Source organism: Odocoileus virginianus, chromosome 1 (assembly GCF_023699985.2).
Source record: "Odocoileus virginianus isolate 20LAN1187 ecotype Illinois chromosome 1, Ovbor_1.2, whole genome shotgun sequence".
Taxonomy (NCBI): domain Eukaryota; kingdom Metazoa; phylum Chordata; class Mammalia; order Artiodactyla; family Cervidae; genus Odocoileus; species Odocoileus virginianus.
The window spans coordinates 87,123,265-87,137,654 of record NC_069674.1 but is presented as its reverse complement, the minus strand read 5'-3'; the positions used below and the strand labels follow the sequence as shown (position 1 = coordinate 87,137,654).

At 39.3% G+C, this 14,390-nt stretch overlaps 1 long non-coding RNA gene across 1 annotated transcript in view; it reads left to right on the top strand.

The window, feature by feature from the left end:
- The window catches only part of LOC139036017 (uncharacterized), a 381,278-nt gene that overhangs the window by 203,747 nt on the left and 163,141 nt on the right, over positions 1-14,390 (top strand). The window contains exon 5 of the long non-coding RNA XR_011488704.1: positions 12,757-12,861. This is a non-coding gene — a long non-coding RNA (uncharacterized lncRNA). The remainder of the gene's footprint in view (positions 1-12,756; positions 12,862-14,390) is intronic.

Below are 14,390 nucleotides of genomic sequence, written 5' to 3'. Positions count from 1 at the left end.
CTGATTCATGCAATATTGAATATGTTAATATAACATAAGGTGATATTTATTTTACACAAAGCTATAGCTTATTTATGGCAAATTTCTTCCTTTTATATGAAAAAACCCTTCTTCAGCAAATGAATTTTATAGTATTAATGCAGGTTGGTTTGGTGTTCAGTGCTTCAAACTGATGCATCAAATATTTTGCAATATAATTTTCCTAAATATGTTTAATCAATTGGATGACAGCCTACTTTTTCAGTAAGTCTTCACATACCTCCATGCTGCTCCTGCTGCTGCTGCTGCCAAGTCGCTTCAGTCGTGTCCGACTCTGTGCAACCCCAAAGACGGCAGCCCACCAGGCTTCCCTGTCTCTGGGATTCTCCAGGCAAGATCACTGGAGTGGGTTGGTATTTCCTTCTCCAATGCATGAAAGTGAAAAGTGAAAGTGAAGTCGCTCAGTCGTGTCTGACTCTTAGCGACCCCATGGACCGCAGCCCACCAGGCTCCTCCATCCACGGGATTTTCCAGGCAAGAGGACTGGAGTGGGGTGCCGTTGCCTTCTCCAACATACCTCCATAGCTGATAATAATGTTCCCCTATGCAGCTGTGCTACCAAGTACTAGCAGAATCCACCTAGAACCCTGACTATTTTCACATATGCCACCTGAGCTAATTAGTCTATATTGGTGTGTTGTATAAGTTTATCTCCTGCTCAATAACTAAAATGTAAAGAACTTATTCTGTGGCTGTAATATTTATTTCGTATGTATTTTTGCTGTGGAAGAGATTTCAGAATTGATAAAAAATATTTTAAAAAATCATTTGATGCCAATAGCAAATTTGGTGTCATCTTCCTTTTATGTATTTAAAGCTTTATCTATTTTCATTAAGCAGCATGCATAGTAATTCTTGAAATTTTGACACATTATTTGAGCAGTTGGCCTCATACTCTACTGGAAGCAGCTCTGGGCTAAAATTCAGATGACTTAGGTTCTAATTCTCCAGCTGGGAACCTTGGATAAGTGGCTTAACCTCCTTAGTCTCGTTTTTTTCATCTGTGAAATGGGTTGTTTGTTGTTTAGTCACTAAGTCATGTCCGACTCTTTGTGACCCCATGGACTGTAGCCCACCAGGCTCCTCTGTCCATGGGATTATCCAGGCAAGAATACTGGAGTGGGTTGCCTTTTCCTTCTCCAGGGGCTCTTCCTAACCCAGGGATCAAAGCTGCATCTCCTGCATTGCAGACAGATTCTTTATTGCTGAGCTACCAGGAAAGCCCCTGTTAAATGGGTAGGCTTAACTAATTTAAGAGGTATATTTTAAAGATTAAAAGGACAGATGAGATATGCATGTTGAAAGCTTGTGGGAAAAGTATACATTATATGAATATAGTTGTTCCTTGACATCTGTGAGGGCGTTTCGGGAACAACAACCACCCTCCCCACCTTGCTTTGCTTACCAAAATCTGAGAATGCTCAAGTACCTTACATAAAATGATATTTTCACATCCTCATGTATATTTTAAATCCCCTCTAGATTACTTACAATACCTAATGAGACATAAATGATATGTAAATAGCTGTTGTGTGTATGTTAAGTTGCTTCAGTCGTGTCCAACTCTTTGTGACCCCATGGACTATAGCCCACCAGGCTCTTCTGTCAGTGGGATTCTCCAGGCAAGAATACTGGAGTGTGTTGCCATGCCTTCCTCCAGGGGATCTTCCGAACCCAGGGATCAAACCTGCAGCTCTTGCGGCTCCTGCATTGCAGGCAGATTCTTTACCACTGAGCTACCAGGGAAGCCTAAGCATTTAAGGGAAAGTGTTAATTCTAACTCTTTGTGACCCCATGGACGGTAGACCTCCAGGCTCCTCTGTCCATGGGATTTTCCAGGTAAGAATAGTGGAGTGGGTAGCTATTCCCTTCTCCAGGGGATCTTCTCAACCCAGAAATTGAACCCGAGTCTTCCGCATTGCAGGCAGATTCTTTACTGTCTGAGTTAGCAAGTGCTAGTGCCTGACAAATTCAAGTTTGGCCTCAGAGAAGTTTATGGATTTTTTTTTCCCCAAATATGTATGATTTGCAGTTGCTTGAATCCATGGATGCAGAACCCATGTGTGTGGAGGGACATTTTAACATGGAAGTTTGGACTTTATGATAATTATTTAGTTTTAACCTTTTTAGAAGATAGTATTGATAAGATAAATTTGGCTGAATAGGATAGAAAAAAACTGAAATAGTGGTGACAGAAAAATACTATCTCTTCCCTTCAAAACATGTCAGAGGTAGCAGTCTAGGGCTATACAGGATGGTGGGTCTGTGACGTCATCAGTGGGCCAGGTATCCTGTTTGTGGTTTCTATCCTTTACACTTAGTACATGAGTTCTAGCCGTTATATCTGTCTTTTACAAATGAGGAAAGTGGGAAGAGTAAATGCGCTCCCTTCCCAGCTGAGTCAACCTACGGCAGACGCATACCAGGAAGAAACAAGCAATGACTTCTGCCTGGCAGCTCAAGGGAGTTGGAAGAATTTTGTCTTTTAGCTGAGGTCATGAATAGTTTTCTGTGGTCTACAAAAACAAAGCATCTATCTTCTGCTTTTTTGTTACCAAATAGAAAAAACTGTTGTGAAAGACATATTGGTACCCTTCCTTCAAATTTACCCTACCCTCCCTGTCTGCATCTCCCACAGCATCCTTACTTTTGGATGGGGTAGCCAAAAAAAAGGAGCTGCATTCAGAGATGGAATCAGGGTGGGCTGATGCTCAAAAACACTCCAGGCATATATACTTGGAAATAAAGAACACGTTTTTAAAATTTGATATGGTTGCTTTGATAATGTGAAAATACAGAATGTTCATTAACTTTTTAGCAAATACTTATTGAGTATCTACTGTGTGGTCGGGGCTTCCCTGGTGACGCTAGTAGGAAAGAAGCTGCCTGCGAGTGCAGGAGAAGTAAGAGACACGGGTTCCATCCCTGGGTCAGGAAGATCCCCTGGAGGAGGGCATGGCAACCCACTCCAGTATTCTTGCCTGGCGAATGCTGTGGACAGAGGAGCCTGGTGGGCGGCAGTCCAAAGGATCGCAAGGAGTAGGACATGACTGAATTGATTTAGCGTGTGTGCAACTATGTAGTCAGTATAGCAGAAGATGTTCCTGCTGTCTTGGAGCTTATAGTGGATGAAATGGCAGACAGTAAACAAGTGAAAAATATATCAGGTACTTCAGAATGTAAGTGACATGGAGATAATAAAATAGATTAAACAAGGAGCAAGAATAAAGCGAGTAGAGGAGTAAAATTTAGAAGGGATGACAAGAGAAAGGAGGATCTTGGAAGAAGGGAGAATTGGGGCTGGATCAAGAAGTTTTGTAGGAAATTAAAGAACAGTATTACTACTATAGGGCTTCCCTGGTGGCTCAGTAAAGAATCCACTTGCAATGCAGGAGAACTGGCTTTGATCCCTGGGTTGAGGAAGTTGCCCTGGAGAAGGGAATGGCCACCCACTCCTGTATTCTTGCCTGGCAAATCCCATGGACAGAGGAGCCTGGCAGTCCTTATAACTTAGTGGATGAGACTGCATGTGAGATCTGGTCCTTTCTTCCTGTTTCTTTTCTATCCATAAGCCACCTTGCTGTTGTGGTTTAGTTGCTAAATCTTGTCTGACTCTTTGTGACCCCATGGAATGTAGCCAGCCAGGCTCCTCTGTCCACGGGATTTCCCAGGCAAGAATACTGGAGTGGATTGCCATTTCCTTCTCCAGGGAATCTTCCTTGACCCAGGGATCGAACCCATATCTCCTGCATTTGCAGAATTCTTTACTGCTGAGCCACCGAGGAAGCCCCAGAAGCCACCTTATAGAGCCAGAAAAGAATTTTCACTGGTGGGTCGTGTAGGGGGAAGGAGGGATGGGAGCCAGGTCCACCTAGACATTTCCTCCTTTCGTTTATTAATTCCTGACCGATTAAATGGATTATTGCTTCATATGATAATCTGGTATGATCAAACCTCATTAAAGCGGCATTGCTAACATCCCATTAGAAATTCAGTGGTACAATAGATCTAGGCAGTAAGGGCAAATATCAAGTATAATCTTTTTCCTTGTTTTCACTTACGGAAAAATGATGACATTTTGATTTTAAAATCATCTTGTTCGACATCACATATGAATGCAGTTGCAGTTGTTTTACAGCAAGTGTTTGTCTTTTCTAAAGCTGACCATTTCTGTTTTCTTGTAGGAGGATTTGGGTTCTATTTAAGTCTTATGAACTGTTTTTGATGATGTAAACAGTTCATCATATAGTTCTCCCTTGCTTTATGCCACAAGATGTGACAGAAATAACTAAACTATCAGGCAAAAGAAGCCAGATTTCTGGTACACACTTGCCCACCACACCATGTTATATTTATGGTACCAGGGATGAATATTGACTAAACCCACTGAACCCACAGTCAAATTTCCATTTCCACCCAGTCTACCTTTATCTATTAATGGCTCGTTTTACAATGAGAAGAGTCTGGATGCATTTGCTTTAGATAATCATCTATGTTTGTGAAATCAATTTGGACTCATGCTGGTCTATAGCCATGCCAGGAAGAAAGGAGTTTGTAATTTGCCCTTAGGGCTCTTGATTCATCTCCTTGTGTGAGCAGCCTGCCAGCCAGCCCTGTGTTGGAGAGGAAGCTCTTGGACTGGAGTGTATGTGGTTTGGCAGGGCCTGGTGTGAACATGTAAGTGCCAGTAAGCAGTGCTGGGTTCCAGGGCTGCATACTCATTGTGATCACAGCCTGATCACTATCAAGTCTCTAGCAGGACCTGCTTCAAAGGAACCTTCTTCATGATTTGAAGGAAAACAGCCAGTGGAAAGCAATCTAGGAAGATTAGCTGGCATTGCTGTGTGTGATTCAGCCTGGGATAATTCCTATAAGGGGAGTGAGCTCAGAGGCAGTGGTCTCACGTATTACAACATCATGACTGTTGAAGGGTACCGGGTTGCTTCTGCTTCATAAAGTGTTTTAAATAAACAGTATACATTCACTGCATTATGACAGTGTTTGAATCACCATGGGGGATTATAAAGGCATAGAAGACAAACATCCTGACCTTTGATGAGCTGCAGTTTTATTGGGGAACAAGATAAATATACAAGAAAGCGGGGGAAACATATGAGATAGGTTATGATAAAGAGCTGAATAACTAATGTGGTTTGCACTGTAATTGCTGAGAGAACTCAGACAAGGTTTTGAGTTTTGTTTTTCTTTATGAGTTTATAGGGTAATTGCTTCATCTTGTGGATCATAGAGGAAGCACCATTGAATGTTTCCACTGGTAAATGAAAGGCAAGGTGGTGTATTCATTCAACATATACTTGTTGATGAAGAAATGACTTAACATTCACTCAGGGATGGAGCCCACAGAGGTAGAACTTGTAACATGATCTAGTGTGACATACAGCACCTTAGATATGTCAGAGCTTCATTCTGCAAATTCACATGCTTGTAGGGCCAGGTGGGCTGAAGCCGACTGAAGGTGAGGCTGTGCCGCCTGGTAAGGCCAGTGGAGTAGGCCTCACTAGAGACGGGCCACTGAGAAGCTCTGGGCTGTCTCATCAAGGATGAATGCAGGCTTAGTGTTGGCGAGTCTTCAGATGTTTTTTCAAGAGGAGCCAGAAGTAACAGTTTTTTAAATTTTATTTTTAATGGAGGATAATTGCTTTGCAATATTGTATTGGTTTCTGCAAACATCAGCATGAATCAGCCACAAGTATACACATGTCCTGTCCTGCTTTAAGCCTCGCTCCTGCCCCATTCCCACCGCTCTAGGTTGTCACAGAGCACCCAGTTTGACCCCCCTGCCTCATACAGCAAATTCCCATTGTCTATCTACTTTACCTATGGTAATGTATCTGTTTCAGTGGTACTCTTTCAATTTGTCCTTCCCTCTGCTTCCCTCGCTGACAGCAAATTCCCATTGTCTATTTATTTTACCTATGGTAATGTATCTGTTTCAGTGGTACTCTTTCAATTTGTCCTTCCCTCTGCTTCCCTCGCTGTGTCTGTAAGTCTGTTCTCTATGTCTGCATCTCCATTGCTGCCCTACAAATAGGTTCATCAGTACCATCTTTCTAGATTCCATCTATATGTGTTCAGTCAGCTCAGTTCAGTTCAGTCGCTCAGTCGTGTCCGACTCTTTGCGACCCCATGAATCGCAGCACGCCAGGCCTCCCTGTCCATTACCAACTCCAGGAGTTTACCTAAACTCATGTCCATTGAGTCGGTGATGCCATCCAACCATCTCATCCTCTGTCATCTCCTTTTCCTCCTGCCCCCAGTCCCTCCCAGCATCAGGATCTTTTCCAATGAGTCAGCTCTTCGCATGAGGTGGCCAAAGTATTGGAGTTTCATCTTCAACATCAGTCCTTCCAATGAGCACTCAGGACTGATCTCCTTAAGATGGGCTGGTTGGATCTCCTTGCAGTCCAAGGGCCTCTCAAGAGTCTTCTCCAGCACCACAGTTCAGAAAAACCACATACGATATTTGTTTTCCTCATTCTGGTTTATTGTTGTTGTTCAGTTGCTAAGTTGTGTCTGACTCTCTGTGATTCCGTGGACTGCATCTCACCAGGCTTCCCTGTCCTTCACTATCGGATTTACTTCACTCTGTATACTAGGCTCTGGGTCCATCCACCTCGTTAGACCTGACTCAAATGAATTCCTTTTTTGTGGCCGAGTAATACTCCACTGTATATATGTACCACGACTTCTTTATCTCTCAGAAATGAGAATGTTGAGGTGAGATTCACTCACGCTGGAAGCACCTTGTTGGAGCTGGACAGGAGAGGCGGCTGCACTTTGCAGCCCACACTGTGAGCCTGTCCTTGCCAAGAGTTGTCCCGGCACGGTGGTCTTGGCAGCACTGTTTTTCCATCCAGCACCAGTGATGAGATAATGCATTCTAGAAATCACTGCACTGGAAAGATGCTAATCAATATCTAAAGTGCCCGGTTGCCTCAGACTAGATGTAAAATAAGAGACAGTATTTGCAGTAATTTTTGAAGCAAATGTATCCAAGTGGAAAATAGGAACAATGATCTTTCCAAACATCCTCCCTAGAATTTCTTTAATTTGAAGAAGTCTGACCTGAGCATCTCTTCTTGGTCTGCACTGGTAACTCACTGTGGGACCAAGCCATGCAATTTGCATGGAGCGTCTCAGTGTCGGGAATGCAAGCACAGTTTCCTGTGTTCTCATGGGCTGTTGAGCAGAGGCGACAGATGAGCAACAAAGTGGTATCACGTTTCCTCTGCCTTTGCTCCAAACTGAAGAACTCATGAACCTAACGAAATCCACTTCCCTTTCTTTTCTGTCTGTGATTTTTTCCATACCCCAAACAAGATAGAAATGGATGCTCAGGAGTGATGTCACAAAAACCCTATCCACTCCTCTTGGCAAGAACAATTGTTAAAATCAGTGTGTGCATCCACACAGTGAAGACAGCAAACACTGGTTTCTCTTGAAACTCTGAGTATCACTTGCTGCCTGATTTCCAAGTTGACTGTGAGTCTTCTCTTACAATCCTTCTTATTTAGCTCTCAAAAGCAAATTATGTACAAATTTTTAGAAATGCACATTGGATAAATTAATACTATATTGTTCTCCATTGAGCTTTAAGCTCAAGTTTTGTTTCTGATGATTTTTATTTTACCCCAGTAATGTGTATATTTTGAAAGGGAATCAGACCTCTCATCGAGAGAACACTTTTGTAACTACTGTTTGTTTTTTTTACAGCTCTCTAAACTTCATACCAGAAATTATTTTAGACTCAGTGTTTCTCCTTTTCTGGACTCCTGAAATATTCCATCATGTTGTTTACAAAGTATTTGTTTTAATATCTTTCTTGTTGTACTTTCAGTTATCCAAAGTGTTCTATTCTTTTTTTCTTGTCATTCCTAAAATGTGATTTGCATAGACTGTGTGCAGTATTATATTTTCTTGAGTAAGGTGATGGCCTTTTGTTAGATTTGGACAGGATGGAGTAGAAGCCCATTGCTAACCAGTCTTGACTTGCTGTTGATCAGCTTATCTAAGGCCCGCTTTAGCTCACCACCAAAAAGGGTCATAAATGATTTATCAAAAGACTCACTGTACCAAGTGATACTCTATAAGGCTCAGTTGTACTCAGAAGGATTCAGAAATGGAGAGTGACTGTGGGATAAGCCTAATCAAAATATATTTATCTAAGAGATCAGAAGTTACCTGGAGAAAAATTCATCATATAAGGGATTGGAGGTGTACATGTTTGATCCAATTTGGTGTCCTCACATTAGAGCAAAGGGAAATTTGGGGTACAGTTCCATCTACGTTATATACTACATAGATGTAGTGTATTTATATAGTATGTAACACTACTTTTGCTGTCATTTCCACTCTCTTTTTGCCCTGAATGTGTATGTATGTGATCTCCATCTAAGGTCTCCTGGTATATTGTTTATAAGACAAGCTTTAAATACATATAAACAGTGTTATCTGCAATTTACAATTGAGAAATAATACACCAAAGATCAGTGACTGAATTACTTCAGTCAAATAGAGCTTGTTAATTTAAAAAAGAAAGCTTGCCAATCTAATTGAAAAAACATTAAATTTATTTGGAGAAAATGGTATCTTTAATAATATGAAATTTCCCATTCAAAAACATGTTATGCCTTCCAATTTGTTCTTATCTTATTATACATATTTTGCTAAACATTTTAAAATGAGTATTGTTTTATTATGTTATATTTTATATTATTCATTTTATATGTTTATTTTATATCATGGCATCTTATTAAATGACTTTAATAGTTCTTCTTAAGTGGACACATCTAGTAAATAAACAATAAGAAAGGCTTTCATGCAATTTAAACTTGAGAGAGCTATAATCAGTAAGCTTAATAGAGCCTGCAAAATTCAGGGAGAATGTTCAATGGACATTTTCTTATGTCCATTGAATGTGTATAAACCTAATCTTGTATTTGCTGCATATAAAGCCTTAAAATATAAATTTATAAATATTAATGATTACTATGTTTATGTGATAATATACTAAAATTAGGGTTCGTTACTGTCTCTCTTCTTGAGTGTCATAAAAGTAATACCCAAGGAGATCCATCTGGTCCATCCTAGAGATCAGTCCTGGGTGTTCATTGGAAGGACTGATGTTGAAGCTGAAACGCCAATACTTTGGCCACCTCATGCGAAGAGTTGACTCATTGGAAAAGACCCTGATGCTGGGAGGGATTGGGGACAGGAGGAGAAGGGGATGATAGAGGATGAGATGACTGGATGGCATCACTGACTCGATGGACATGGGTTTGAGTAAACTCTGGGAGTTGGTGATGGACAGGGAGGCCTGGTGTGCTGCGATTCATGGGGTTGCAAAGAGTCAGACATGACTGAGTGACTGAACTGAATACATTAGGAGAATAAAATGAAAAATCTAGCATAAATATTGGTTAAAAAAAAGGTATAAAGTTCTTTCTTTTATGATGACATCATTTTATAGCTAAAGCATTCAGGAGACTTAAAATTTTTTTATTTTATGTTGAAATATAGTTGATTTACAATGTTGTGTTAGTTTCAGGTGTGTAGCAAAGTGATTCAGTTATACAAAGACATATATCCATTCTTTTTCAGATTCTTCTCCCATCTAGGTTTTACAGAATATTGGATAGCGTGCCCTGTGCTATACAGTAGGTCCATATTGATTATCTCTTTTATCTATAGCAGTATGTATATGTTAATTTCAAACTCCTAATTTATACCTGCCCCACCTTTATCCTTTGATAGCCATAAATTTGTTTTTCAAAGTCTGCGTATGTCTCTTTTGCAAATAAGTTCATTTTTTTTATCATGTTTTAAAGTCTCTGTGTATAAGCAGCATCATATGATATTTGTCTCTAACTTACTTCTGCTGCTGCTGCTGCTGCTGAGTCACTTCAGTCATGTTCGACTCTGCGACCCAATAGACAGCAGCCCACCAGGCTCCCCCGTCCCTGGGATTCTCCAGGCAAGAACACTGGAGTGGGTTGCCATTTCTTTCTCCAATGCATGAACGTGAAAGTGAAGTCGCTCAGTCATGCCCGACTCTTGGCGACCCCATGGACCGCAGCCCACCAGGCTCCTCCATCCATGGGATTTTCCAGGCAAGAGGACTGGAGTGGGGTGCCATTGCCTTCTCCGCTGACTTACTTCACTTAGTATGATAATCTATATGTCCATCCATGTTGCTGCAAATGGCATCATTTCATTCTTTTTTATGACTGAGTAGTAGTCCATCATGTATATGTACCACAGTGTCTATATCCATTCCTCTGTCAGTAGAAATTTTGGTTGCCTCCATGTCTTGACTATTGAAAATAGTGCTGCAATGAGCACTAGGTACATGTGTCTTTTCAAATTATGGTTTTCTCCAGATACATGCTTAGGAGTAGGCTTGCTGGATCATCTGGTAGTTCTATTTTTAGTTTTTTAGGGAACCTCCATACTGTTCTCAATAATGGTTGTGCTAATTTACATTCCTACCAATAATACAGGAGGGCTGCTTTTTCTCCACTCTCTTTCCAGCATTTATCTTTTGTAGACTTGGTGGCCATTGTGACCAGTGTGAGGTACTTCATTTAGTTTTGATTCGCATTTCTCTAATAATCAGTGATGTTGAGCATTTTTCATGTACCTTTTGGCTATCTTTATGTCTTCTATGGATAAATGTCTATTTAGGTCTCCCACCCATTTTTTGATTGGGTTTTTTTTTTTTTATTGAGCTGCATGAGCTGTTTGTATACTTTGGAGGTAAAATATTTTTAATGATATAATTGTAAATCTAGATCATTTGGGAGATTTTATTTATTTTTTTATAATCAAAATCAGTGATTTGGGTCTCACTTTAGACTTTCCAATATGCCTTCTTGTGTCCTAAAGGGGAAGAAAAATAGATTTTATCAAGGAAAAAGCTAAATTAATAGAATATCTGATGATTTCTAAAACATTTAATAATGTCATTTAGGAGGAATAGAAAGTCTTATACATCTATGAAGAGAAAAGTGAAATAAAGTTCAAATTTTAAACACAATGCATTTAATATCACTTAATATTAAAAAGCTAACTACCTAAAAAAGTGGATCAAATTGCTCTTTTAAATCAATCATTAGATATTAGTTTGGTATTTTTGTTTGTTTGCTATCAAAGCCTGTACCTTACATCATAATAAATACACTAAAGAAAAGCAAAAAAAATCAAATTTAGATCAACATTTATCTAAAATTTATTTAGATTCCAAATGTTTAATATGTATGAGGCTGGAAAACAATATGTGGTTTTTAAAAACTCTATCAAATAGATTTATTTTTAATTTCAGGCCTTGTGTAGTAGGCATTTCAAACCTTTTTTTTTTATATATGTATATCCGTTCATCATTTAATATTTGCTAAGCACTTTGAGTGTACTAGGAACTCTGCTGTTGGGGACACAAGCAATTCTTGCTCTCTTAGTCTTCATTCCACTTAGGGGATGATACGAAAGAGTAAATTATCATTTGTTAGGTTGCATTAAATGTCTTGGAGGAAAAAATAAAGCAGCGAGACAATCGTGAGTACCTCATGGGTGGGTAGTATGGCTTGTGGTTTGCAACTTTAAAGTGGGTGTTTAAAGCAGAGCTTATAAAATAAGCTGTAAGGATATGTTGCAAAGTGCAGGGAGGATAGCCAACACTTTATAATGATTTTAAATAGAGTATAATCTATAAAAATTGTGAGTCTATTGTATACTTCAACCTAATATAATATTGTAAGTCAACTAAGTGTTGTTGTTCAGTCACTAAATCATGTCCAGCTCTTGCCACCCCCTGGACAGTAAGTAGCCCGCCAACTATACTTAACATGAAAACCAAATCAAAGAAGACCTCACTGAAAATGTGACATTTGAAAGACCTGAAGCAAGTGACAAAATACACAGCAAAATATGACTTAGATTTCACCTGTTTTTCAAAAAGTGAAAATGAAATGTTTTCTAAGTATTTTAAAATAGCAGTGTTAGAATAATTTATTCCATTAGTTATTCTATGAAGCACATGGGTACAGCCCACTGTGGACCCATGATCATCTTAAAAGATGATCTGCAACATCCCGATGATTCCCATTTTATTCAAGGTGATTTTAATATTCAGTGTGACTTCATCTTTTTGAAAATGAGGGCTATGGTCTTTTTATGGACCTAGCTTTAACCACTTAATGACTTTAATAAGCAAGAACATTCCATTCTCTGATCAGAATAATAACATCAGGAACCAGGCAAAGAATCCAACCGAACTGAGACCTGAGTTGGTGCTAGTTCTCTTGTCTCCTTGTGACCCTAGACAGCACATTTAATGTCTCTGGGTCTGTTTTCTCACCTGCTAAGCAATCAGTTTGTGTCCTGGGATCCTTCAAGTTTCTTGTAAATTGTAACAGTTTATTGTTTCCCAAATTATGTGATTTCATCACACGTTTCTGTGCCTCTTACTAACATAAAGAGTCTCAGGATAATAACTGTTCTGTGGGAAGGTCTAGTGAGTGACTCAGCAGACCAGACTAGGAAACCTGAACACACCTTTCTACCTGTGCCCATGTGAATCATTTTCTTGGATTTTCAGCTGTATTCAGTTACTGTGGAATTTGTTAGTGCCCTTGCCAAAGTCCTTACCCCATTGCTCAATCGGCATGCCAAACTGCATCATCTCCTGCTATTGTTTTCCAGAAATTACAGCTACCCTACATGACTGGAAGCAGTGCTTTGAAGTGCCCCCCACACCTGGGGTTATGCTGTTTCAGCTCATGTTGCCCAGATTTCGGGAATCCTAAGGTAACCCTTTATCCCCACTCGGTAGCTCACTGAAAATGTACTGTGGTGTGTCTTACTTAATTCTATGAGAATTGGCACTGGATGGCATTATTTACTTGTTTGTTTATGTTTATCTTGGAGGGAAAGGGTATGTATCAGCGCTCAAGAGTCCAAAGTACAACTTTATATTGTTTGAATTCCTCCTGCATCTACAAAGTTTTCTGAATACTTGGACTCACATGAGTTCCTCTGCCTTCTTAGAGGGGCAGACAGCATTGGCAGTAGCCAAATGGAAATGAACAAATTGAATTTGAAATTGAGCTTCACATCTTATTGGCTGGTTATTTGGAAAAGTACTTTTACTGCAACTATTGAGCATTGATTGTAATGTTATCTATAAAATCACTGTTTACTACTACCCAGTATGATTTCATTTCTTTTAAAATATCAGTTGTCATATTCATATTCACACATTTTTGGTGCAAAGTAATAGAAGAGGATGTATGTAAAAGTCAATGACTAAAGTACCCAACATTTGAAACATACTAATTTCTCCTTTTGAACTTTTTTTTTTCAGTATCTAAGCTGAACATAGTGTTTTATAATTATTTCACATGCATAAATGTTGTCTTATTAATCTTCTCATAAATTTTGTGAGAAAATGACCAGCATTACATATTTCCTTGGGGTCCCCAATGCAGTGTCTGGTCTACTTGGGACTTTATTAAGTAATTTTGGACTTACACTTAGCACAGTACCAGGCATATAGTAATTGATCAATAGGGATTTTATGAATGAGTGGGTTTCAATGATTTGCTGCATTTAAAAAATCTGTAGGTCTAATTTCCTGTGTCTAAAGTTTTCTTTCAATCGAAATTCTGTTTGATAAGAGCAATGATCCTTGGGTAGACCTACCATGACTTATTTCAAAATACCTCTAAAGTCAGGGGTCTCCCAATCCCACATTTCTGGGATATTACATCCTGTTCTATGGCTTCAGGACTGTCTAGAAAGGGATATTCACTGGGATGACCCAGAGGGATGGAATGGGGAGGGAGGTGGGTGGGGTGTTCAGGATGGGGAATACATGTACACCCATGGAAGATTCATGTCAATATATGGCAAAACCAATACAATATTGTAAAGTAAAAAAATAAATAAAACTGGGGAAAAAAAGAAAGAAAGGGATATTTTCATACAAGGTTATGTTTTAAATAGTATATGAAGTTCCCAATAGGTATATGGGAGATATAGCTAGGTTTAGCCTAATGCCAAGGTCGGCAATGATCAGAATATTAGCATAACTGACAAAGACCCAAGAAGACAGTGTTCTTTGGATTACTCATTCTAGTTTTAGCAAATAACAACTTTTCAAATATTTTGAAGGAAAACTTCTACTGGAATTTTGCTTGTATATCCAAGAATTGCAATGTGAATGATTGTTTAATGATTCACTATTTAGAGGGCTTAAAATAATTATTTTCTCTGCATGTAAAAAAAAAAGAAAGCTAGGCCAAGGTGCCAATCATCTAACCACATACCTGAGATAA